Source organism: Anomaloglossus baeobatrachus, chromosome 1 (genome assembly GCF_048569485.1).
Source record: "Anomaloglossus baeobatrachus isolate aAnoBae1 chromosome 1, aAnoBae1.hap1, whole genome shotgun sequence".
Lineage (NCBI taxonomy): Eukaryota > Metazoa > Chordata > Amphibia > Anura > Aromobatidae > Anomaloglossus > Anomaloglossus baeobatrachus.
The window spans coordinates 573,970,963-573,997,634 of NC_134353.1; the positions used below are offsets into that span (position 1 = coordinate 573,970,963).

Below are 26,672 nucleotides of genomic sequence, written 5' to 3' on the forward strand. Positions count from 1 at the left end.
ACCCAGAGCATACAAGGAGTGCCACGGACACCCAGAGCGTACAAGGAGTGCCACGGACACCCAGAGCGTACAAGGAGTGCCACGGAAACCCATAGCGTACAAGGAGTGCCACGGACACCCATAGCGTACAAGGAGTGTATACCCACAGCATCTGTTCTTATAATGCGTATATAACTGCAGCATGCCTTCTTATATATGTCTATATAAGAATATATTGTGTATATACACGCACAGCTTCCCTTCCTGTACTGTTTATATATACTGTACCTGCAGCATCCCTTCTTATATTGTGTATATGTACCCGTAGCATCCCTTCTTGCAGTGTATATGTGCTGTACCCACAGCATCCCTTCTTGTAGTATATACAGTGCCTATAAGTAGTATTCAACCCCCTGCAGATTTAGCAGGTTTGATAACATGCAAATAAGTTAGAGCCTGAAAACTTCAAACAAGAGCAGGATTTATTAACAGATGCATAAATCTTACAAACCAACAAGTTATGTTGCTCAGTTAAATTTTAATACATTTTCAACATAAAAGTGTGGGTCAATTATTATTCAACCACTAGGTTTAATATTTTGTGGAATAACCCTTGTTTGCAATTACAGCTAATAATCGTCTTTTATAAGACCTGATCAGGCCGGCACAGGTCTCTGGAGTTATCTTGGCCCACTCCTCCATGCAGATCTTCTCCAAGTTATCTAGGTTCTTTGGATGTCTCATGTGGACTTTAATCTTGAGCTCCTTCCACAAGTTTTCAATTGGGTTAAGGTCAGGAGACTGACTAGGCCACTGCAACACCTTGATTTTTTCCCTCTTGAACCAGGCCTTGGTTTTCTTGGCTGTGTGCTTTGGGTCGTTGTCTTGTTGGAAGATGAAATGACGACCCATCTTAAGATCCTTGATGGAGGAGCGGAGGTTCTTGGCCAAAATCTCCAGGTAGGCCGTGCTATCCATCTTCCCATGGATGCGGACCAGATGGCTAGGCCCCTTGGCTGAGAAACAGCCCCACAGCATGATGCTGCCACCACCATGCTTGACTGTAGGGATGGTATTCTTGGGGTCGTATACAGTGCCATCCAGTCTCCAAACGTCACGTGTGTGGTTGGCACCAAAGATCTCGATCTTGGTCTCATCAGACCAGAGAACCTTGAACCAGTCTGTCTCAGAGTCCTCCAAGTGATCATGAGCAAACTGTAGACAAGCCTTGACATGACGCTTTGAAAGTAAAGGTACCTTACGGGCTCGTCTGGAACGGAGACCATTGCGGTGGAGTACGTTACTTATGGTATTGACTGAAACCAATGTCCCCACTGCCATGAGATCTTCCCGGAGCTCCTTCCTTGTTGTCCTTGGGTTAGCCTTGACTCTTCGGACAAGCCTGGCCTTGGCACGGGTGGAAACTTTCAAAGGCTGCCCAGGTCGTGGAAGGCTAACAGTAGTTCCATAAGCCTTCCACTTCCGGATGATGCTCCCAACAGTGAGACAGGTAGGCCCAACTCCTTGGAAAGGGTTTTGTACCCCTTGCCAGCCTTGTGACCCTCCACGATCTTGTCTCTGATGGCCTTGGAATGCTCCTTTGTCTTTCCCATGTTGACCAAGTATGAGTGCTGTTCACAAGTTTGGGGAGGGTCTTAATTAGTCAGAAAAGGCTGGAAAAAGAGATAATTAATCCAAACATGTGAAGCTCATTGTTCTTTGTGCCTGAAATACTTCTTAATATTTTAGGGGAACCAAACAGAATTCTGGTGGATTGAGGGGTTGAATAATAAATGACCCTGTGAATAAACTTTTCACAATTTAAAAAAAAAATAATAAAAAGAAATAACATTCTTTTTTTGCTGCAGTGCATTTCACACTTCCAGGCTGATCTACAGTCCAAATGTCACAATGCCAAGTTAATTCCGAATGTGTAAACCTGCTAAATCTGCAGGGGGTTGAATACTACTTGTAGGCACTGTATGTTCCCATAGCATCCATTCTTGCAGTGTATATATATATATATACCCACAGCATCCCTTATTGTGTATCTGTACCTGTAGCATTCCTTCTTGTGTTTACATGCCTGCAACTTCCCTTTTTGTAGTATTTATGTACCGGCAGCGTGCCTTATTGTGTATGTGTACCTGCAGCATCCCTTCTTGTGTATACATGCCCGCAACTTCCCTTCTTGTAGTCTATATTTACCCGCAGCATCCCTTCTTGTAGCGTATATGTAACCTCAGCATCCCATCTTGTAGTGTATATATACCCGCAGCATCCCTTCTTGTAGTGTACATGTACACGCAGCATCCCTTCTTGTAGTGTATATGTACCCGCAGCGTCCTTTCTTGTGTATACATGCCTGCAGCATCCCTTCTTGCAGTGTATATGTATCCGCAGCGTCCCTTATTGTATATGTACCTGCAGCATATTTTTGTGTATACCTGCAGCATAATTTTGTGTATACGTGCCCACAGCTTACCTTCTTGTAATATTTATGTACCTGCAGCACCCCTTGTTATGTATACGTAACTGCAGCTTCCATTTTTGTAGTATATACATGCCCACAGCATCCTTTTTTGGGTATACATGCCCACAGCATCCCTTCTTGTGTATATATGCCCGCAGCTTCCCTTCTTGTACTGTATATGTACCCACAGCATCCCTTCTTGTGTATACATGCCCACAGCTTCCCTTCTTGTAGTGTATATGTTCCCACAGCGTGCCTTCTTGTGTATCATGCCCACAGCTTCCCTTCTTGTAGTGTATATGTTTCCACAGCGTGCCTTCTTGTGTATACATGCCCACAGCTTCCCTTCTTGTAGTGTATATGTTCCCACAACGTCCCTTATTGCGTATATGTACCTGCTATGTCTCTTATTGCGTATATGTACCTGCTGCGTCCCTTATTGTGTATATGTACCTGCAGCATCCCTTCATGTGTATTCACGGGTGCTGTGTCCCTTCTTGTGTATATGTACCTGCAGCATCCCTTCTTGTGTATTCACGGGTGCTGTGTCCCTTATTGTGTATATGTAGCTGCAGCATCCCTTCTTGTGTATTCACGCCTGCTGTGTCCCTTCTTGTGTATATGTACCTGCAGAATCACTTCTTGTGTATTCACACGTGCTGTGAACCTTATTGTGTATATGTTCCTGCAGTATCCCTTCTTGTGTATACACACCTCTGCGTCCCTTATTGTGCATATATACCTGCTGTGTCCCTTCTTGTGTATATGTATCTGCAGCATCCCTTCTTGTGTATTCACGCCTGCTGCGTTCCTTCTTGTGTATATGTACCTGCAGCATCCCTTCTTGTGTATTCACGCCTGCTGCGTTCCTTCTTGTGTATATGTACCTGCAGCATCCCTTCTTCTGTATTCACGCCTGCTGCGTTCCTTCTTGTGTATATGTACCTGCAGCATCCCTTCTTGTGTATTCACGCCTGCTGCGTTCCTTCTTGTGTATATGTACCTGCAGCATCCCTTCTTGTGTATTCACGCCTGCTGCGTTCCTTCTTGTGTATATGTACCTGCAGCATCCCTTCTTGTGTATTCACGCCTGCTGCGTTCCTTCTTGTGTATATGTACCTGCAGCATCCCTTCTTGTGTATTCACGCCTGCTGCGTTCCTTCTTGTGTATATGTACCTGCAGCATCCCTTCTTGTGTATTCACGCCTGCTGCGTTCCTTTTTGTGTATATGTACTTACAGCATCCCTTCTTGTATATTCACGCCTGCTGCGTCCCTTTTTGTGTATATGTACTTGCAGCATCCCTTCTTGTATATTCACGCCTGCTGCGTCCCTTTTTGTGTATATGTACTTGCAGCATCCCTTCTTGTATATTCACGCCTGCTGCGTCCCTTTTTGTGTATATGTACTTGCAGCATCCCTTCTTGTATATTCACGCCTGCTGCGTCCCTTTTTGTGTATATGTACCTGCAGCATCCCTTCTTGTGTATTCCTGGGTGCTGTGTCCCTTCTTGTGTATATGTACCTGCAGCATCCCTTTTTGTGTATATATACCTGCTGTGTCCCTTCTTGTGTATATGTACCTGCAGCATCCCTTTTTGTGTATATATACCTGCTGTGTCCCTTTTTGTGTATATATACCTGCTGTGTCCCTTCTTGTGTATATATACCTGCTGTGTCCCTTCTTGTGTATATGTACCTGCAGCATCCCTTCTTGTGTATTCACGCCTGCAGCGTTCCTTCTTGTGTATATGTACCTGCAGCATCCCTTCTTGTGTATTCACGCCTGCTGCGTTCCTTCTTGTGTATATGTACCTGCAGCATCCCTTCTTGTGTATACACGCCACAGCTTCCCATGGTAATTACGCAGTGCTCAGATCAGTGGGATAGCTTGGAAGTAAGATTAGGGCAACTAAACTGGTATAAGCTGTACAGAAAATCGGACGCAGCCTCTCGGGTGGCACTACAATGCACAGGGCATGCAGGCTCGCAGGATCGGTGGTCTTTGGGCACACCCCTGGGTGCCTGTGCCCAGGAGAGGACTGTTAGTAAGCACTACTACTGAGGCAGCCTGGTACTCTGTGCACACGTCCTGTAAGTAAAGCCTACCCCACTATAGTGCCCACAAAGGAAGCGTAGCAGTCACCCGTGCACCGCAGTTCTGCCATAGGAAATGTATGCAAATGACTCACCATGGGGAAAGCACTTCCCGGTAAGTCACAAAGGTCCCCGGGCCGTCATGTCTCCGCCGGGCAGGCGCCGTCCTTCTCCTCGCCGTGCCCTCCTGCCTGATGTGGGTCAGTTATTCCCCTGCTCTTCCTCTGTGGTGACAGGGTAGCGGCTAGTTCCCCCTTCACCGAAAGGACCTTCTGACGTCGCCAGCCCACGTGACACGCCCATGTGACTCCTAACGTCACGTGGTCCGACTACTGCGCGGGCTGTGCGTTCCACTGGAGTGTCGCCTGTGCCGAAACACACGGCAAGCACGACTGTATCGGACAGGCTTGGGGCACTGGGCATGATGGGAGTGCTACCTCCGTGCGGGGTACACGTCACTTTCCACAGCAGCTTTTTTTCCCTTCGGCTGCTCCCTGTGCGTTACCCAGAATGATGGATAGTATTCATGTGTGCATTACAATGGCTCTTAACTGTACATCATCACACAGTACATCACACAGTATATCACGCAGCCTCGGACCTCTAGATCACTTTCAAGCTTTTATTTTTCGTCACCTTTTTTTTTTTTTTCATCTTCGTTGACTGGCACACGTGGTTCGTGAAATTTGACTAAAATACACGACTAATAATGACTAAAAATTTGTGGAAATATTTTGCAACATTTAAAAAAAAATTCAATTAATGAATCAGCCTAAAACCATATATCCCATCTCCCGCAATGGTAAACATAAAACAGGTGAACGCATATAAATTTGGCCATATGCACACGCTGCGTATTTGGTTGACTTTTATCTCAGTTTTTAGTGAGTTTTTTTATCTCGGTATTTCATGATTTTTTTTTTTTGTACCTCACATATGTGGAGGTTTTTTTACCTAGGTATGCATTTTTACCTCAATATTTAGTGAGGCTTTTTACCTCAGTGTCTGATGAGGCTTTTTGCCTCAGTATTTAGTGAAGGGTTTTTTTTACTTCACTATTTGATGAGTTTTTTACCTATGCATTTGGTGAGTATCTTCCTCGGTATTTTGTGAGGTGTTTTTTTTACCTCCGTATTTGGTGAGGTTTTTACCTTAGTATGAGTTTTTATTTTACCTCAGTATTTGGTTTTCTACCTCAGTATTTGGTGACTATTTTTTTTTTACTTCACTGTTTAGTTTTATTACCTCCGAATTTGGTGAGTATCTTGCCTCAGTATTTTGGTGAAGATTGTTACCTCAGTATTTGGTGACTTTTTACCTGTGCATTTTGTGAGTTTTTACCTCAGTGTTTGGTGAGGGTTTTTTTACCTCAGGGTTTGGTGAGGGTTTATTTTTACCTCCGTGTTTAGTGAGGTTTTTTTTACCTCAGTGTTTAGTGAGGGTTTTTTTATCTCAGTGTCTGGTGAGGGTTTTCTACCTCAGTATTTGAGTTTTTTTACTTCACTTTTTGAGTTTTATTACCGCCGCATTTGGTGAGTATCTTGCCTCAGTAATTGGTGAGGCTTTTTACCTCAGTATTTGGTGAATTTTTTACCTCCAGTATTTGTAGCCAAATCCAGGAGTGGAAAAATGAGAGGAAACGTATAATAGAAACACGAGCACCACTTCTGTATTTATCACCCACTCCTTGTTTTGGCTTACAAATATTGATGTAAAAACCTCACCAAATACTCAGCGTGTGCACATGGTCTTAGAGCCATAAATGTAAAAGTAAAGTCTGCAGTAACTCTGCAGTAATGCACTTCAGAATTCATATGTTCATTGTTTGCACATACCTTAGCGACCTCAGATTGTGGTTGCACAATTGCAATCTAGATTATTCAACCTCTTTTGCAAATTTGGTTTATTAGCAAATTGTAGAAACTTTCTGATGTTTATAATAAAATCTAATAATCACTACTCCCCTGCTGATTCTCATATCAATGCAGCATTTAACACTGTGGATCACCAGCTCCTCTCTATCTGTCTCCAGTAAACCCAACAGTAAAGGGAAGAGGAGAGGAAGAAAAGCTGGTAAATCATACAGTGAAGCAGCAGTCAGTGAGATAGGTGGAGAACCAGGAAAGAGCTTTGTGAGTGAGATGCAAGTGCAACTCAATAAATTAGAATATCATCAAAAAATGTATTTAAGTAATTCAATACAAAAAGGGAAACACACATATTATATAGAGTCATTACAGAGTGATCTATTTCAAGTGTTTATTTCTGTTAATGTTGATGATTATGGATTACAGACAATGAAAACCCAAAAGTCATTATCTCAGAAAATTAGAATATTATATAAGACTACGGTAACTAAAAAAATGATTTTAAACTCAAAAATTTTGGCGCCTACTGAAAAGTTTGTACAGTAAATGCACTCAATAGTTGGTCGGGGCTCCTTTTGTATGAATTACTGCATCAATGCGGCATGGCATGGAGGTGATCAGCCTGTGGCACTGCTGAAGTGTTATGGAAGCCCAGGTTGCTTTGATAGCAGCCTTCAGCTCCTCTGCATTGTTGGGTCTGGTATCTCTCATCTTGACAATACCCCATAGATTCTCTATTATTATTATTATTATTATTTATTATGGTGGTTAAGGTCAGGTGACTTTGCTGGCCAATCAAGCACAGTGATACTGTGGTTATTAAACCAGATATTGGTACTTTTGGGAGTGTGGACAGGTGCTAAGTCCTTCTGGAAAATGAAATTTCCATATTCAAAAAGCTTGTCGGCAGAAGGAAGCATGAAGTGCTCTAAAATTTCCTGGTAGACGGCTGTGCTGACTTTGGTATTGATAAAACACAGTGGCCCTACACCAGCAGATAACATGGCTCCCCAAATCATCACTTAATTGTGGAATCTTCACACTAGACCTCGAGCAGCTTGGATTGTGGCCTCTCCACTCTGGGACCTTGATTTCCAAATGAAATGCAAAATTTACTTTCATCTAAAAACAACACCTTAGACCACTGAGCAACAACCAAGTTCTTTTCTCTTTGGCCCAGGTAAGACACTTCTGGCATTGTCTATTGGTCATCAGTGGCTTGACACAAGGAATGTGACAGTTGTAGCCCATGTCCTGGATACGTCTGTGTGTGGTGGCTCTTGAACCTCTGACTCCAGCAGCAGTCCACTCCTTGTGAACCTCCCCCAAATTATTGATTGGCCTTTTCTTAACAATTCTATCAAGGCTGTGGTTATCCCGGGTGCTTGTCACCTTATTCTACCACACCTTTTGCTTCAACTCAATTTTCCATTAATTTGCTTGGACACAGCACTCTGAGAACAGCTAGCTTCTTTTGCAATGACCTTTTGTGGCTTACCCTCCTTGTGAAGTGTGTCAATGACTGCCTTCTGGACCTATGTCAAGTCAATAGTCTTCCCCATGACTGTGTAGCCTACTGAAACAGACTAAGGGCTCATGCGCACATTGCGTAATTCTATGCATTTATGCTGTGTATTGCACTGCAGCGTAAATGCATGCGTTCTGCGTCCCCAGCACAATCTATGTAGTTTGTGCATGATACGTGCGCATGTTGCTTTTTTGAACGCAGTGATTTGGGTGCTAAAATTTTGACCCAAAACCGTGCGTTCATAAAAGCAGCATGTCAATTATTCCGTCTGCTTTGGATGCAGCTCCCACTCTGTCTATGGTGGGGGCAGCAGCCATAGCGCATGAAATCTGCTTTTTTTTCTACTGAAAAACTGCATCCATTATGCAGTGTTTCTACAGCGATTTGAAGCACACATGTGCTGTCAAATCGCTGCAGAATATTCAGCGGTTACGTGCAAACAAGGCCTTAGGGACCATTTTAAACGCTTAGGAAGCCTTTGCAGGTGTTTTGTGGTAATTATTCTAATTTTCTGAGATGACTTTTGAGTTTTCATTGGCTGTAAGCCATAATTATCAACATTAACAGAAATAAGCACTTGAAATAGTTTGTAATGACTCTAAATAATATATGCATTTCCCTTTTTGAATTACTGAAATTAACTTTTTGATAATCTAATTTATTGAGATGCTCTTGTACGTCTATATTATACTCTAGCGAATAGGTAACCAGTGCAATGACTGGCACAAGGTGAAGGCATTGGTGTAGCGGCTGGACAGAAATACAACTGTGGCTGTTACATTCAGGATCAATTCACGAGGAGAAAGTTTGGTTACAGGGAGACTGATCAGTAGGAACAGTAGTTACAGTAGACCAGAAGAGAATTAATAAGAGCAACAGTATACATTTTTTAGTTTTAAGGCTATGTGCGCACGTGTGCGCTCTGCACCGCACCTAAAAGGTGAGCTTCAGAGCGCAGCTGAAAAGCTCCGTTCTGAAGCGCATGGCAAAGCGCACGGAAGAAGTGACATGTCACTTCTTGGAACGCGCGCTTCGGGCAGCAGTCGAAGCGCTGAGCTCTAAGACGCCACGTGCGCACGGCCCCTGCACAATCTCCATAGATTATGCAGAGGACGCAGGACACATGCAGTTACGCTGCGCTACAAAGCGCAGCGTAACTGCATGTAATTACGCAACGTGCGCACATAGCCTAAAGGTGAGATAAGATCAGGTTCTTAAGATGTTTTTAAGATGCAGGTAACATATCGAGTGAATGGCTACATATAGGGAATACATAAAAAATAAAAAAACATAGAAAAGAGTCAATGACACTACCTTGATGCAAAAACAGTGTACAAATTTTATTAATCACTTATATAGACAGGCAAAATTAAAATTAGACAGTTCAAGACGTGCTGGTAAGGATACAAAAAGGATGGAACATGCACCGCAAATGCTGGCTATGTATATAAGAGTCAAATCAGCCTATGGCTGGGGAGTCCGTGTCATAAATAGTAAATCTAACCAAGGCACTCCGTGGTTACCCTGTAAAATACATAAAGTACAGCATAGTGCGGAGATGTAATTAATGCTAGGCAAGAGGCCAGTATAAAGTGCCTATTGTGCAGAACATATCGCTCACAGTGTGAGAAAGGGAGGGGGGCTCAAATCCACTACTACCCGTAATAGTAACCAACAGAGGCACAAATTTACATATGGTTAAGAAAGACACATACCCATAATAACCAAGTCAGCAAGAACGGGGTGCAGCTCCACAGACCCCAACGCGTTTCGCGAGGGCTTCTTCACAGGGGGTCACAAAGAAAAGGTGTAATTCCCAGGGTATAAATACCCACAGATCAGCTGTTTCAAATCACAAGCGGTGGCGACGCATACAGTGGCGCATGTGCGGTCAGCCTGAACGAGTCGCCCGGAAGCTGCGTCAGCACTCCAGTGTCTGGGTCCGGTAGGGAAAACCCCTTCAGACGTCACATCCGGCCCGTTACTAAACGGAGGCGTCTGCAGCAACCAGGCGACGCGGGCCAAGCGCGCATGCGCACAGCGTCACCAGCGATTGGAGATGAATCCCACAGAGGCCATCATGGGAAGGTCGCACCCAGCAGGAATGCAGACCGACGCCATGATGGGAAGGTCAATAACTGGGGAGCATGAATAGCATCAGCCAGGGTTTAATGACAGACAATAATTACATGAATTAATGCACAAAAGTGCAATGTGCAAAACACAGTATATCATCATACATGAATGTGCATACATATCAAAAAGAGAATCTTATACATAAATATTGCACTGATGAAATATGCGTTCGGGCAAACGGCTGATGTTTGTATATGGTCCCACAGGAAAACTGTTGTTTTTCATAATCCATGAGTTCAGGAATACATAGAAAAGGTAGCGTACGGGGGAAAATCCAATGATGAATACATGTCCTGTATAGGGGTTATGGTGATCAGTTTTGACCACCAAAAATTTCCCCCACATGGTTTTGTTCAGATGTTGTTTATATTTATAGTATTCTGTGTTTTCACAGCTCAGTGTCCTGAACTTATGGACTTTCGGGCACACGAAAAAGCGTGGCTTTCACAGTTAAATGGAATGTTTGGTGAGGATTCAAATATTGTTCTTAATACATGTGGAAAGGAAGATGAGGATCTATACAAAAGATATAAAAATCTTCTTAACAGACGTACACGCCTCTGGTGGAACAAGTCTTTCCTTGAACGTTATGTGTCCAGAGACCTGATACCTAGGGAGCTAAGGGTGCAAATCTTCCCCTCGTTTGAGGTAGATGACCTTATTTTCAGGAGTGAATGGGAGAACCTGGCATCTACCTGTTCCAAAGGTTTTATGAAAATGTTGATTCAATTAAATGAGAAAACCCTGAAGGAAATTGATACCGATATTGAAAAGATACAGAGGGATATGAGTGTTACACTCACTCCAGAGCAGAGGACAAAAATGGAGGCCGATTTGGATGCAGAATGTATCCTGTATCCCTGGTGTGGGTAAACCTCGGTGGGGCTACTTTCCATGTGGTGACTGTATGGGGTGTAAGAACATCATTAAATTAACAAAACCAAATTAACAAAGTGGAGGCGATCCAGAAGTGGCCTAGACCCCTGACCACGAAGCAGGTTAGGGCTTTCCTGGGTATTGTGGGGTACTACAGGAGGTTTGTAAAGGATTTTGCGGGACTATCGGCCCCCTTGACGGACCTTCTCAAAGGCAAGAAGTCCGTCATGGTGCGCTGGACTCCGCAGGCCGAGGACTCCTTCCGGGCCCTGAAGGGGGTCCTGTGCGGACAACCCGTTCTTGTCAACCCTGATTTCCGGAAGGAGTTCATAGTACAGACTGATGCCTCTGAGGTCGGCCTGGGGGCAGTGCTGTCTCAGGTGGTTAAGGGGGAGGAACACCCCGTCACCTTCTTGAGTAGGAAGCTCACCCCTCCTGAGCGGAATTATAGCGTAGTGGAGAAGGAGTGCCTGGCGATTAAGTGGGCCTTGGAGTCCCTGCGCTATTACCTGCTGGGACGGCGGTTTCGCTTGGTGATGGATCACTCTCCGCTGGTCTGGATGAGGTCCGCCAAGGAACGGAATGCCCGGGTTACCCGGTGGTTCCTTTCTCTGCAGAACTTCTGTTTTACGGTTGAACACCGGGCCGGTAGGTTGCAGGGCAACGCCGATGCCTTGTCCCGCGGCCCGTGTTTGATGGCGGGAGTTCAACCCCGCACGCTTGAACTGAGGGGGGGGGTATGTGAGACTGTGACCGGGGTTATCTATGACGGCCGGTACGTCTCGCCCCGGTTGTGCTCACTCCATGATAGAAAGTAACTCCACTCCGGGGTTAATGCTGTTTCCCTACAGACTGAAAGGAGGGTTAAAAGGGAACAGGAAGATGGAAGATACTCCCTGAGTATCTGCCAGAGAAACAAGTGTATGCTGTATTAGGACTTGTGATTTGTGCAATAAACCGTGTGCTGTGACCCTTGGTGCCTGGATCCCGTGTCTTCTGCTACGCAGCCGACCACGCTACCTCACAACTGTTTTTGCATCAAGGTAGTGTCATTGAATCTTTTCTATGTTTTTTATATGTTTACTAGCTGTACTACCTGGCTTCGCCCGGGTTAATAACTGTTGTTAACAAAAAAAGAATGTATTAACATTCCCGGGATAGTAACTGTCTCGCTGTTTCTCTCCCATTCTCTGTCTGTCTTCCCCTCTGTATATATCTCTCTGTCTCTCTCTCTATCTCTTTGTCTGTCTGTCTCTTTCTCCGTCTGTCTCAATCTCTTTCCCTGTTTGTCTATCTATCTCTTTCCCTATCTGTCTATCTATCGCTGTCACTTTCCCTGTCTGTCTCTTACCCTGTCTGTCTCTTTCCCTGTCTGTCTGTTTCCCTATGTCTGTCTCTTTGTCTGTGTCTGTCTCTTTCCCTGTCAGTCTGTCTCTTTGTCTGTGTCTGTCTCTTTGTGTCTGTCTCTTACCCTGTCTATGTCTGCCTCTTTCCCTGTCTGTGTCTGTTTCTTACCCTGTCTGTGTCTGCCTCTTTCCCTGTCTGTGTCTGTCTGTTTCCCTGGGTGCATCGTGACACGCCAACATTCCATATAAGTGCGTGGCTGCGCATTCTTCTGAAGTTCTGGCTGCACTGTGGCTCCCAGCTCCATTCGCTTTAATGGAGGCAGGATTTTTGGCGAATAATTGTAAAGCACGGGGTTAAAATTTCCCCTCGAAACATAGCCTATGACGCTCTCGGGGTCCAGAAGTGTGAGTGTGCAAAATTTTGTGCCTGTAGCTGCGACAGTGTAGTTGCCAATCCCAGACATACATACATACATACATACATACATACATACATACATACACACACACACACACACACACACACACACACACACACACATACACACATTCAGCTTTATATATTAGATGGAGTCTCTACCAGGGATTACATACCCTTTATGTCCTGTATAGGGGTTATGGTGATCAGTTTTGACCACCAAAAATTTCCCCCACATGGTTTTGTTCAGATGTTGTTTATATATATTGGGAATACAGTAAAATTTTGTGCCAAATATGACCACAAGACAGCAAGTGTACGTCTTGGGATTTATGGTTAAAACACCCAAGGCAATATTATCGGGTATTTGTAGTTTAGTAGAGGGGGGAATACAGAAAGTTCAATTTTGGAGAGATTCAGTTTTAGATAGGAGGACATGATCTTCAAAACCACTGACAGACAATACCTTGTATTCTGTATTAAGGTGGGGGTGATGACAGTAGAAGATGGGTATAATTGAATGTCATTTACTATTGGTTTGTTCAATAGAGGCTGTGTATAGAGAGAAGAGGAGGGGACCTAGAACTGAATCCTGAAGAACCCTGACAGTAAAGGGAAGAGCTGGGGAAGAAGAGCCAGCAAACAATACATTGAAGGAGTGGTCAGAGGAGAACCAAGAGAGAGCAGTTTGTTTGAGGCCAAGATAGCGGAGCATAGTTTGGAGGAGCTGGCAAATTCTGCAGAATAATCTAGGAGAATCATCAGGAAGTAGTAACCATTAGATTTATGCTGCTTTGACATCAGCGTTTTTTTGCTGATCGGCAAAAAAACGCAAACCACATATGACCAGATCATGTGGATTGAATGTGCAACACATGCAACCGCAATTGTTATTTTACCGGATCCTTCTGCAGCAGGACACAGAATTTATCAGCCGACACTGGAGTCAGCTGATCGGGAGTCAGCTGACTCCTGATCTCACAGCCCGCACACGCTGTGGATGCAGGTTAACAGCAGTCACTGCCTGCTGCCGATCACGTGTGACGGTGTGCTGGCTGTGTGGCCTGGTGTTCAGCTGAGTTTAGATCAGCTGACTCCAGTGTCGGCTGATTACTTGTTCTGTGTCCCGCTGCATCCATCGCAGCGTGTGAGGTCAGCTGAGTTCAGCCGGCACTGGAGTCAGCTGATCTGAACTCAGCCAGCAGAACAAGTAATCATATCAGCTGACTCCAGCATCGGCCGATTACTTGTTCTGTGTTCCCCTGCATCCATTGCAGAGTGTGTGGGCTGGAGTTCAGCTGAGTTCAGATCAGTCGACTCCAGTGCTGGACTCAGCTGACCTCACAGCCCGCACACACTGCGATTGATGCAGGGGAACACAGAACAAGTAATTGGCCGATACTGTAGTCAGCTGATCTGATTACTTGTTCTGCTGGCTGAGTGATTAGGAGTAGGGATGAATGAGCAGTAAAATGCTCGATTGGCGAAGCCCATGTCTATTTTTTTTTTTAATTCATTAAAACATAAAAAAAAACAAAAAAAAGACCCATAACCCTAACCCTAGGGTTAGAGGTAAAAACAAAATTCGTGGGCTCCCGCTGCATTTTCTATTGCTAAGGGTAACCCAAGCAGCTACTGGCTGCTAACCCCCTTTGCTTGGTGTTACCTTCACTGACAATAGAAAATCCAGAGAACCCCTTTTTTTTTCCCCAAAAACTAAAAAAAAAAGCAAAATCTGCAAACAGGATGATAACGTCCAGTAGTCATAAATTGTATAAATACAATAGCGGGGACTAAAACTTAACTTTTAATCTATCATATAAAATTAGATCTCATAAAGTGCAGTGCATTAAACAAAATTGCCAAAAGGGCAGTAATATAGATCAATCTCACCCGATCTTTCTCCACAGGCAATAATGAGCACCAATCATATCATGAGGAGAGGAATCACAGGCTGGAATAAACAGGGTCAGCAGTCGGGTTATCATGTATCAGCCCCTGTCGTGCCCCGTATATAGACTTCCGCCTTGACAAGGGCAGCAATCTTCTGGCGCTGTATCCAACACTTCCAGCGGCCCTGGTGCCGACTGGTACGCTGGGTAATATGGGGTTAATACCAGCTTTGTTTTACCAGCTGATATAAAGTCCAACATTCTTAATGTCAGGCCAAGTTTGACCCAGCCATTGAGAATCTTCAATAAAGGGTTAAAAAAAGACATCACACAGAGAAAAAAAATATTTTATTAGAAATAAATACACAGACACACTTAGAGACTCCATCTTTATTACTCCCTCTCACCCCTCCACAATCCAGGTCTTCTTTCTTCTGTCTTCTTTCTTCAACTGATGTAGCTCCACTAGAAAGCATGGGGGAGGAACTGCTTTCTGGGCATGCTCAGTACTGAAAACAGGATCCTGCCTACCAGAATGCGGTGACTTCCGGTACAGCAGGATCCGGCTCATTGAAAAGCATTGCAGGTACGGCCGCAATATGAAGGATCCGGTAAGATGCAGTATTTTGTCGGAGGTCAAAAACGCTACAAGTTGCGTTTTTGAAAAAAGATAAAATACTGCATCTCACCGGCTCCAGTGTATGCCGCACGCAACTGCAAGTGATCGCATATTGCAGCGATTCCATTGCAAATGCTTTGAAATGACTACGCATTTGTAAAGGATCAGGTCATAAGCGGTTTGCGTTTTTTTGCCGACAGGCAAAAAAACGCTGATGTGAAAGCAGCCTTAGCTGTTCGTAGATTGAGGACAGTTTAAGTACAGTAGAAACTGGATTGTAAAATGTCAAGAAGGGAGTTATCACCTATCATGTGATTTGGTAATGAATCTATCCTGAGGTAACACCTTGTAAGATTAAAAACAACTCTCTCAGTCTTCATCACCACTGTAGCAGGAGTAGCATTATCGGTAGTTCCTTAGTATCTTTTAATTTAAGGACTCATTTCACTAATAAAAGCTAAAAGAAAAGGGTGATGGGGACCTCAGTCTCATTCCCAGATGCATAGCTATGGGGGAGCAAAGGTAGCATTCTTCACTTGGCGTTGATGTCTAAGAAAGGGGGAGATTCTCTTATGCCACACATAATGAGTATTATGAATGATAGTGGGGGAGGCTTTCTTCAATATTTTCTATTGGGTAACAGAAAGTTTACCATGAGCAGCATGAATCAGCCTGGCTACGCCAGTGAAAACATAATTTGATAAGCCAGTCAGGGACTATAGTGAAAGACCTGACTTGTACAGCGCAGCCCCTGGGCAGAGTAAAACATGCCTAGCTATAGTTACATAGATAGACAGGCTCTAATTTATGCTGCCATGGTTCAGGCAGGAGGCTTAGGCTATGTGCGCATGTTGCGTAATTTCATGCATTTACGCTGCGTATTGCACTGCGACGCAAACGTTTGTTTCCTGCATCCCCATCACAATCTATGAAGATTGTGCATAATCCATCCGCACGTTGCGTTTGAGAGAGCAGCAATTTGTATGCTGAAATTTTGATCCAAATCGCTGCGCTCAAAAAAGTAACATGTCACTTATTTTGTGCGCTTTGGATGCAGCTCCCACTCTTTCTATGAGAGAGGCAGCATCCAGAGCGCATGAAATCGGCATCTATTCTGCAGAAACACTGCATCCATTACTCAGTGTTTCTGCAACGATTTGAATCGCACATGCACTGCCAAATCACTGCAGATTTTTCAACATGGACACTATGCAACGTGCGCACACAGCCTAATAGAGACAGGTTCCCTTTAAAAGGATTGTCCAGGATTGGTATTGACCTATCAATATCAGAAGGATTCAACTCTTAATAGGAGCAGAGTGGCAGTACCTGGGAGTGATTGTGTAGAGCTGTGCTGTGTACATAGCTGATATTGATGACCTATACATTTCACAGTCAAGGACAACCACTTTAAAGACACACTTTTGCAGCTAAATGTTGATGTCTTTCATGGTAGCCGGTATTCTCTGAATAGAGTTTACTGTAAGCACATTATGCGTTCGTTCACAAGTGAACATTACAAAGATGAAGACCAAAAATTGCAAACTCATTTCTTACCATTTTTATTTGGTTCTGTACTCCTTCCATCTTGCGACTTTTAAGTATACATACAGTACATTCTCTGTTCTGCAGAATCTGTAAAGACTGCCTAAATAAATGATATTAATACAAATGTAACTCACCCTCTCAATGTGTCGCGGGCGGAGGAGGGGACGCCGCGCTCTCCCACTGCTACTCGGGTCCGGCTGCCGCGGCTTGCTGCTGCCGCTGCTCGGTGGCTCGAGCGATGGGCCGGATCCCGGGGACTCGAGCGGCGCTCCTCGCCCGTGAGTGAAAGGGGTTGTTTGGGTGTGGGGATTGTTTATTGTCCGTGACGCCACCCACGGTTGTGGTGATTTGTTGGCACCACCGCTGCTCTGTATGGGGATCCCGGGAAGGATGGTATGGAGCAGCCAGTTGTTGTGTTGCCCCTCCGTGGGTAGGGGTTGGTGATCCCGGGGCCCAGTGATGAGTTGGGAGATGCAGGGCTTGGTGGGCGCAGGGACGCGGGGGCAGCGCTGTGCCTTGCAGCACTGTGGTACTCACTCAGCCTGAGACGATGACACAGTTCTCGGTAAAACACACGGCTGGAAAGACGGTTCCCACGGACGGCTGCACTTGCTTTCCCCAGTAGGTGACGGTGACGGTCCCTCTGTCCTGCACCTAAGTTGACAATGGTTGCGATGGGTTCCCACCGGTAACCCGCTCCCCGGCTTGGATATGGGCCGGAGGAGCCCTACTTTGCCCGCAGACGCTGGCCCTGAGAAACTGGTGCCCTAGCGGTGGCGGTGTCTCTCTGTAACGGTCGGACTGTTGCCTTCAATCGGTACTTGGTTGTTTGGAGACAGACGTCCCTTTCACTGACGGATTTGGCAAATTTACGGCGACTCCTAGCCTTGCCAGGGTCCGAGAGGCCCCTGCCCTGGTGCTGACTGTTCTTCGTATACTGCTCCAGACCGCCGGGTCACTACCTGTCCGCGGTCCTTCCAGCAACCTCCGAGCAGTCCCCCTCCAGACTGTCACCGCCGTTTGCTGACCTTCCTGACACTGTCCGGGCACACAGCCGAACCAACTTCAGGCTTTACTACTCTCACTTTTTCTGTCACTTCAGCTTTTCTCCTTTGCTCCACTACTACTTCACTTCCTCTTCCTTAACTCATCTCTGTTCACTTAGCTCCTCACTCAAGCTCTGCCTGAGCTAAACTCTATCTGCCTGGTTCTCCCGCCTCCAGGGCTGTGTACTCCTCGGTGGGCGGAGCCAACCGCCTGGCCCACCCCCTGGTGTGAACATCAGCCCCTGGAGGAAGGCAACAAGGATTTTGGTAGCCTTGGTGTTCCTAACTGGGGTGTAGGGTGTGGTGGTGTTATGACCTGTGACCCATGGCTTGCCCAGGGCGTCACAAATGTGTTCCCCCTGTATGTGTCCCTTATCCCCCCACTATCAAGCATAGCTGAAATTAGAAAACTTTATACCCCTACAATAATGTAGTCGTGATTCTGAAAATATATAGAGCATTGTTTTGCAAATCTTCAATTCCCAGTGACTCATGCAATATAACAGCAAAACAAATTAGCAGTCCATTCTGCAACATGTGTGGGTGTCTTACAATGAGAGGTTAAATCATAACCTTCTGAAAGTACATTTTTTAATTTACCTAAAATAACAGTGTAACAAGTAAAAGAATTGCACAGTCAATTTTTGTATAGATATAGGCATCGTCAGACATAGAAATACATTTATAAAGTATGATGAATGTGCGGGCTATGTATGCTCACACACAAGTTTTGATTTGGAAATTTCTGAAGCTTTGTCTTGAATTGGGCGCTTGCAGAAATCACATTCATAATAGTGCAAAAATCCATTCAGGAGTATGAATCAGATTTTCAGTCCTATGTATTTAACCCTTTCCCAATGCGGCCAATTTTTGTATTTATTTTTTTGCTTCTATTCTTCCAAGAGCTATAAATTTTATGTTTTTATTCCACATGGGGTCTTGATTTTTGCGGGACGAGTGGTACCTTTGAATGACATCCTCTATTTTCCCACATTGCTACCATAAAATGGGGAAAAAACATTAAAGTGTTTGTAGAAAAGGTGAATGGATGGACTATACATGGCTGGTTCCCACCATGAAGCATGGAGGAGGAGGTGTGGGGGTGCTTTGCTGGTGGCACTGTTGGGGATTTATTCAAAATTGAAGTCATACAGAACCAGCATGCCTACCACAGCATCTTGCAGCGGCATGCTATTCCATCCGGTTTGCGTTTAGTTGGACCATCATTTTTTTTTTTTAATCAACTTTTTATTTTTGAAAAAAGATTTTAAACAAGTTTTACAGTAAATCAGAAACAGATAGACATGTAAAGGAGACATGTCCCAGGTATGCCGTTAGATACATTATGCAATACACAGATGTAATATCAGGTAGAAAAAAGGGGGGAGAATCCCCCAGCACACTTCGGCCTTGGAAAGGGGAAAGAAATCAACACCACTTATTCGGGCTCAAATCTGGAACGTATTTCCAAAATCATCCCACAGAGACCATATCTTTACAAATCCATCCATTGTGTTGTGGAGCTGGGCCGTCAACCTCTCCATATTTCTCACGTCTTTTATCCTAGCATAAAGATCTGAGATTGACGGCGGTGCTACCCTCTTCCAGAATAATGATATTAGACATTTGGCAGCGGTGAGAATATGCAGGAGAAGCTTTAATTCAGATTTGCTTAAAGACGAAGGGAGAGCGTTTAGTAAATATACCACCGGATCCCTACTCAGATTTCTACCTACCAATCTACCCATCAGGGACTCCACCTCCTCCCAAAAACCACCGATAGCTGGGCATGTCCAGAATATATGATATAAAGAAGCTCCCCCATGTCCACATCTCCAACATTCATCTGGATAGGAACGGTTGAACTTATGCAGAAGCTCTGGAGTGTGATACCATGTCATAAGGACTTTGACTTGGTTCTCCTTATAGAGAGTGCTGACTGAGGACCGAAATGTCCTAGTCCATATCACCGACTAGAGTGCTTCTGATATAGGTTGACCGATCCAGCCCTCCCATCTCTTCATATATGTGTGCTTCACTATCTCTAAAGAGTTCCCTCTTGACAATATGTTGTAGATGGCTGAAAATCAAACCCTTAGTTGAAGTGCGCCCCAAACAGAGGGCCTCAAAAGTTGAGGGACGACATGACGCCATCTGCCCTCTAATGGTCGAGAAGAAATGCGCTATCTGTTGGTATGAGAAATGGAGGTAGAGAGGTAATCTGTACTGGTGTCGTAGGTCTGAGAATGTCTTTAATTTTAAGGTGACTGGGTTAACAATGTCACGGAAACAGTACAAGCCCGCCTTTGCCCATTGCCCCACCACCCCCGGGCTCATGCCCTGTGTCAAGTGTGGAGTGAACAGGAAGGGAGTGAGTAGGGAAGACTGTGTTGCCAGTTGGAACTTTATCCTGCACTGCCGCCACAGCTCCCTTATAAATGCCATTGGGCCTAAAAGATCTCTCGAATGAGTTTCACTAGGGCGGCCCCAGATTAGAGAGCTTGGGTGGAAAGGTGCCATCCAGAGCTTCTCAATCTCCGTCCATTTATTATATGCTGGCAGGGTTGTCCAAGAGGCCAGAGTACGTAAATGAGAGGCATAATAATAGAGTATAAGATTCGGGCACGATAGACCCCCTCTTGAACGTGGTGCGCACAAGACTGAGTCTGGGATGCGATGCCTCCCCGAGTGCCAGATGAATTGCATAAGCATTGACTGGACTCTTTTCAACACCCCCATAGGGACTCGTACCGGAAGTGTTTCAAACAGGTACAGAAATTTCGGGATTATTGACATTTTAATTGTGGCTATTTTGCCTAGAAAAGAGATCTGCAGGGAAGACCATTTCTTTAGGCTATTTTCAACGTCTCGAATCAAGGGTGGGAAATTTGTCTGATATATTGTTTTGTAGCTGGGGGTTATTTTAACCCCTAAGTATCGCAGGAAGTCCGAACGCCAGGAATACTTAAAATTTTGCTTAAGGGACCGCACTTTACCTTCCGGGATGTTAAAGTTCCCGAACTTTGACCCCCATAATATCTGGGTTAAGCCGAATTTGAGCTGCCAGCAGTTCAATGCTAAGAACATATAAAAGAGGGGACAGTGGGCATCCCTGCCTCGTTCCATTTCTGATAGGGAGGGATTCTGAGTGAGCGTGAGGGAGGCGAATTGTCGCTGCCGGACACGAGTATAAGCCTCTTAATGCCGAAACAAATGGCCCCGACAGTCCGAAATGGCCCAACACAGAAAACATGAAGGACCAGTCCAGCCTGTCAAAGGCCTTCTCCGCGTCCAAGCTTAGAAGCAGAGCCTCCCCTCCCTCCCTGTTCACCACCTCCACCAAGTCCAGAATCCTACGTGTGTTATCTCCCGCCTGACGGTAGCGAACGAACCCAACCTGGTCTTTATGGACCAAGTACGGGAGCCAAATATTTAGACGTTCAGCTAAAAGTTTAGTAAATATCTTGAGGTCCGAATTTAAGAGGCTAATCGGGCGGTAGCTCGCACACTCCATCGGGTCCTTACCGGCTTTGGGAATAATAGTTATATAGGAATGTAGGAATGTATTTGGAATGTCTACACCCTCCATGAACAGATTGAAGAGGTGTGTTAGGTGAGGAGACAGCTCCTCTACAAAAGTCTTGTAGTATAGGTAAGTGAACCCATCAGGACCCGGGGCTTTATGACCTGGCAGGTCTTTGATCACTTGTTGTATCTCATCTGGGGATATTTTCCGATTGAGTTCCTCCACCGCCTCTTGGGACAACTTTGGGAGGTGACAAGTGGCCAAGTAATCATTCACTATTTTTGCTCTGTCTGGTTGGGACATTGGAAATGGCGAGGGGATAGAGTATAATGATGTGTAATAAGCTTGAAACAATTGGGCCATTTTTGTGGGGTCATATTGAGGGATACCCAAAGTGTCCTTTATCGCGCAAGGGGCAGTAGTCATCGTTTGGTCTCTAAGCTTTCTGGCTAACATCATGTGCGGTTTGTTCCCATATTCGTAATATTTCTGGTGGGAGTACCGGAGAAGTTTTTCTACGTGACCCTGCGTAATCTCTTTTAATTTAGATCTCAAGTCTATCACTTTTTTCAGGCGAATCCTAGAGGGACGGGTACAGAGCTGTTCCTCTGCTGCACGTAAATCCTTTTCATATTGGCGATAGAGCTGTTGAGAATCCTTTTTAATCCTAGAGGAGAGGGCTATGCACTCCCCCCTAATAACTGCCTTGTGGGCTTCCCATATCAGCGGGAAGGATGGAGGTGACTGAGAGTTTTCCGTAAAATAATTCTGTATGGCCCGTCGGAGGGATTCTCGAGAGGAAATGTTAGTTAATAAAGATTCATTCAGTCTCCAGTGGGTTCTCTTTAGAGGGGCAGTTGTCAGGTTCAGAAATATCGATACGGGGGCATGGTCCGACCAGGTGATGCTACCAATCTGTGCCTGCTGAAGTGCTCTAAGTGTGGGGATATTGCCAAAGAAGTAGTCTATTCGACTATGTGAGTTGTGCGGATGTGAGAAGAAAGTGTATTGTCTTGCTGTTGGGTTGTCTATTCTCCAGAGGTCATGCAATTGGTGTTTACAGATCAGCCTGCGGAAACCAACAGATAATTGTGATGATCTATGTCGACTTACGGGATGTGAGAGTGCATGCAATTTATCAGCATTCTCCGAGAACACCATGTTAAAATCCCCTCCTATAATGTGTATGGCCCCACGATCTGCTGAAAGACGCGCCAAGACAGATGAAACAAATTTAAGCTGATTGACGTTAGGGGCATATAGGTTACAGAGGATTATCCGCTTCCCATTCAAAGTTCCCTTGACAATCAGATAGCGACCTAACGGATCTGCCTCACACTTGCCCACTTGAAATGGGCAAGTGCGGGAAATCAATATGGCCACCCCTGCTCTCTTCTTTGAGTTTGTGGCTGAAAAGGATTGAGGAAACCAATGGCGTGCAAAGCTAAAAGACCCTTTGTTTTGTAAAGTGTGTTTCTTGCAGGAACACTACAGCCGCCCTTGACTTCCGCATCTCCTGAAGGATCAGCCTCCTCTTCACATCAGAATTCAACCCCTTAACATTAAGACTCATTATCTTCGCCATCTCATGACCTCTAGATGTGCTCGTGTGGAGGCTAATATCTGAGACTTTCGTTTAGTGTGCGTGGCAGGCGATCCCCCTGAACCCCTCTGTGATATAGCAGATATATTTTGATAAGTTGCATACCTGTGGATCTTATCAAGACCTAAAATAACAAACTCAAACATAACTATGTTCAACTATAAAATAGGAATTTTCAGTTATGAGATAAGTATACGGCAGTCGAAACTAACCGCCCACTATCCCAATACCAGAGCCGACTTATATTTACTCAGAATAGAGAGTATTACACTGGATATAACCTGCACTATAAACTAGAGTGCGAAAAAATTTAGTACGACTCTGCCAGTGGGTAGGTGGCAAAACTCCACAAGCCTGGCACACTGGCCCCAATCCCCCCCCCCAGGATCATCTAAAACGGAGAAATCACAAAGATATGGAGAACTATATAGGTAAACCCATTAGGACGAAGTAACTTCTACAGGTAACCATAAGATCACATGAGAGCTTAGTCAAGTAGGTTCTTCATCCCTCGAACTCTTGGAGTGTCGTTTGCGCGACGTAGTAGCCGGTTGCCAGGTCTGAGGAAGTGGCGGCATCTGCTGGGGCATACTCCAATCTGGCAAATCTGGAAGAGGGAGGTCAAAGGCCCGGCAAAAAGGCTCAAGATCAGCGGGGGCCCGAAGGCAGGCCTGCGTCTCTCCTCGCCGTGCAGTGAGGCTAAACGGAAACCCCCATCTGTAGAGAATGTTATTATCCTTCAAAGACGAGAGTAGTGGGCGGAGGGCCTTCCTCTGCTGGAGTGTTAACCACGAAAGATCTTGGAATAACTGGATTTTGGTACCTCGGTACATCACTTGTTTTGGCGGTCGTGCTTTAAATCTTAATTCTTCTTTAAGTTGAAAGTCAGTGATATGGCAGATAATATCCCTTGGGTTCCCTTTCAGATTTTTAGGGCGTAAAGCCCTATGCGCTCTATCTATGGGAATTGGATGGTCAGAAGGTTGCTGCAGAAGTGAGTTGAATATAGTCTGCAAAATTGTTATGACGTCCTCCTTTGCTTGGGACTCGGGTACGCCTCTGACCCTTATATTATGGCGTCTGCCTCTGTTGTCCAGATCCTCAATGTGACGCTGCAGCTCCCTTATGACATCAGCCTGAGAGGAGGTTTGGGACTGGAGGTGACAGATGGTTGTTCTAGCTTCCGTATGGTCATTTTCCAGCTGGTTTATTCTTTTAGAGATGGAAATGACATCCTGCCGGACCGCTGCTATTTCAGATCTACAGGCATGTTTAACCTCAGAAATGAGTGTTTGAATATCCTTCTTGGTAGGGAGCTGTTGGACATGTTCCCACCACTCAGCAGGCAGGCACATAGGTTGTGTGATGGAAAGGCTGGCCCCTGCCCTCTCCTGGGCCCTCTGCCTGGTGTTATCTACCCCTGGAGGATTGGAGGGGGACCCGGAGCTCCGAAGTCCTGGGCCCTTTATTACTTTGTGGGGTCTTTGGGGCCTAGGGATGAGAGTCTCATTATGCAGCATTGGTGGTTCCAGTGGAAAAGACAGGGAGTCACTGCCCGGCACTGTATCACTGTCCCATGGGGGTCTGGGGACTCCAGCACTCTGCAGGGCCTCATATGTGCCCCCTAAAGCCTCCCCGCTGCCTCCTGCCATATCCTCCATTCCCCCACATCTTCTGCTCTCCAGTCCCTGCTCCCCTACGCCCCACTCTGTGCCATTCACTGCACTCAGTGTGGCGTCCACGTGGGCCGCGGGGCTCCAGCCGCCGCCACGCTCCAGCACCTCCAGAGGGGGGAGGGGCGGCATCATCTCCGCCGTCCTCACTTGGCTCCCAGGGCTCGCTTCTAGGGAGAGCGGCAGTCGCTCACCTGGCCTGGGAGATCGGGGGTACTCCGGGTCCTCCGGCTCACCGCCTCCACGCTCCTGCTGGGCCACAGGTGAGTCCCCGCGCCTCTTCCCCGCCGCCGCCATCTTGACCGTGAGGGGAGCCTCCATCCCGCCGGTGCTCACTGGACCCCGCTCTTCAATCCCTCTGCCCCCTGCAGCACGTACCGGCAGTCCCCGTACAGTCTCCTCTGCTGCTGCTGTCGGGCGAGGGGAGAGATGCTGAGTCACCTCCCCGGCTCGGGCCTCCTCCTGCTCCTGCTCGCCGGGCGGCTCCCTTGTTAGGTAGGAGTCCAGGGTGAATGCTGCTGGGGTCCCAGGGTCTTTAGACATCTTTGGGGGCTTCTTCTTCCCCATTTCGGATCCTCCGAGCTGATGTAGAAGTGCTGTTTTTGATCCCGGGCGAAGGAGCTCAGGCCTCAGGCGTCTTGCCTCATGGAGTTCCAGACACGCCCCCCCAGTTGGACCATCATTTATTTTTCAACAGGACAATGACCCCAAACACACCTCCAGGCTGTGTAAAGGCTATTTGACTAAGAAGGAGAGGGATGGGGTGCTATGCCAGATGACCTGGTCTCCACAGTCACCAGACCTGAACCCAATTGAGATGGTTTCGGGTGAGCTGGACCGCAGAGTGAAGGCAAAAGGGCCAACAAGTGCTAAGCATCTCTGGGAACTCCTTCAAGACTGTTGGAAAACCATTCCCGGTGACTACCTCTTGAAGCTCATCAAGAGAATGCCAAGAGTGTGCAAAGTAGTAATCAAAGCAAAAGGTGGCTACTTTGAAGAACCAAGAATATAATACATATTTTCAGTTGTTTCACACTTTTTTGTTAAGTATTTCATTCCACATGTTTTAATTCATAGTTTTGATGCCTTCAATGTGAATCTACAATTTTCAGAGTCCTGAAAGTAAAGTAAACTCTTTGAATGAGAAGGTGTGTCCAAACTTTTGGTCTGTACCGTATATACATAATATATACAGTGCTGGCCAAAAGTATTGGCACCCCTGCAATTCTGTCAGATAATACTCAGTTTATTCTTGAAAATGATTGCAATCTCAAATTCTTTGGTATTATTATCTTCATTTAATTTGTCTTCAATGAAAAAAATAAAAACAAATTGTCATAAAGCCAAATTGGATATAATTCCACACCAAACATAAAAAAAGGGGGTGGACAAAAGTATTGGCACTGTTTGAAAAATCATGTGATGCTTCTCTAATTTGTGTAATTAACAGCACCTGTAACTTACCTGTGGCACCTAAAAGGTGTTGGCAATAACTAAATCACACTTGCAGCCAGTTGACATGGATTAAAGTTGACTCAACCTCTGTCCTGTGTCCTTGTGTGTACCACATTGAGCATAGAGAAAGAAGACCAAAGAACTGTCTGAGGAGTTGAGCATCCAAATTTTGAGGAAGCATGAGCAATCTCAAGGCTACAAGTCCATCTCCAAAGATCTGAAAGTTCCTGTGTCTACGGTGCGCAGTGTCATCAAGAAGTTTAAAGCCCATGGCACTGTGGCTAACCTCCCTAGATGTGGAAGGAAAAGAAAAATTGACGAGAGATTTCAACGCAAGATTGTGCGGATGGTGGATAAAGAACCTCGACTAACATCCAAACAAGTTCAAGCTGACCTGCAGTCCAAGGGTACAACAGTGTCAATCCGTACTATCCGTCGGCGTCTGAATGAAAAGGGACTGTATGGTAGGATACCCAGGAAGACCCCACTTCTTACCCTGAGACATAAAAAAGCCAGGCTGGAGTTTGCCAAAACTTACCTGAGAAAGCCTAAAACGTTTTGGAAGAATGTTCTCTGGTCAGATGAGACA

The 26,672-nt window shown here is 45.5% G+C and overlaps 1 protein-coding gene across 1 annotated transcript in view; it reads right to left on the bottom strand.

Annotated features, from left to right (window-relative positions):
* JAK2 (Janus kinase 2) overlaps nt 1–4,836 on the bottom strand; it is a 329,829-nt gene extending 324,993 nt beyond the window's left edge. The window contains exon 1 of the mRNA XM_075317543.1: nt 4,645–4,836. The gene's annotated coding sequence lies outside the window, so the exon portion shown is untranslated. The remainder of the gene's footprint in view (nt 1–4,644) is intronic.
* Between the last annotated feature and the right edge of the window lie 21,836 nt (nt 4,837–26,672).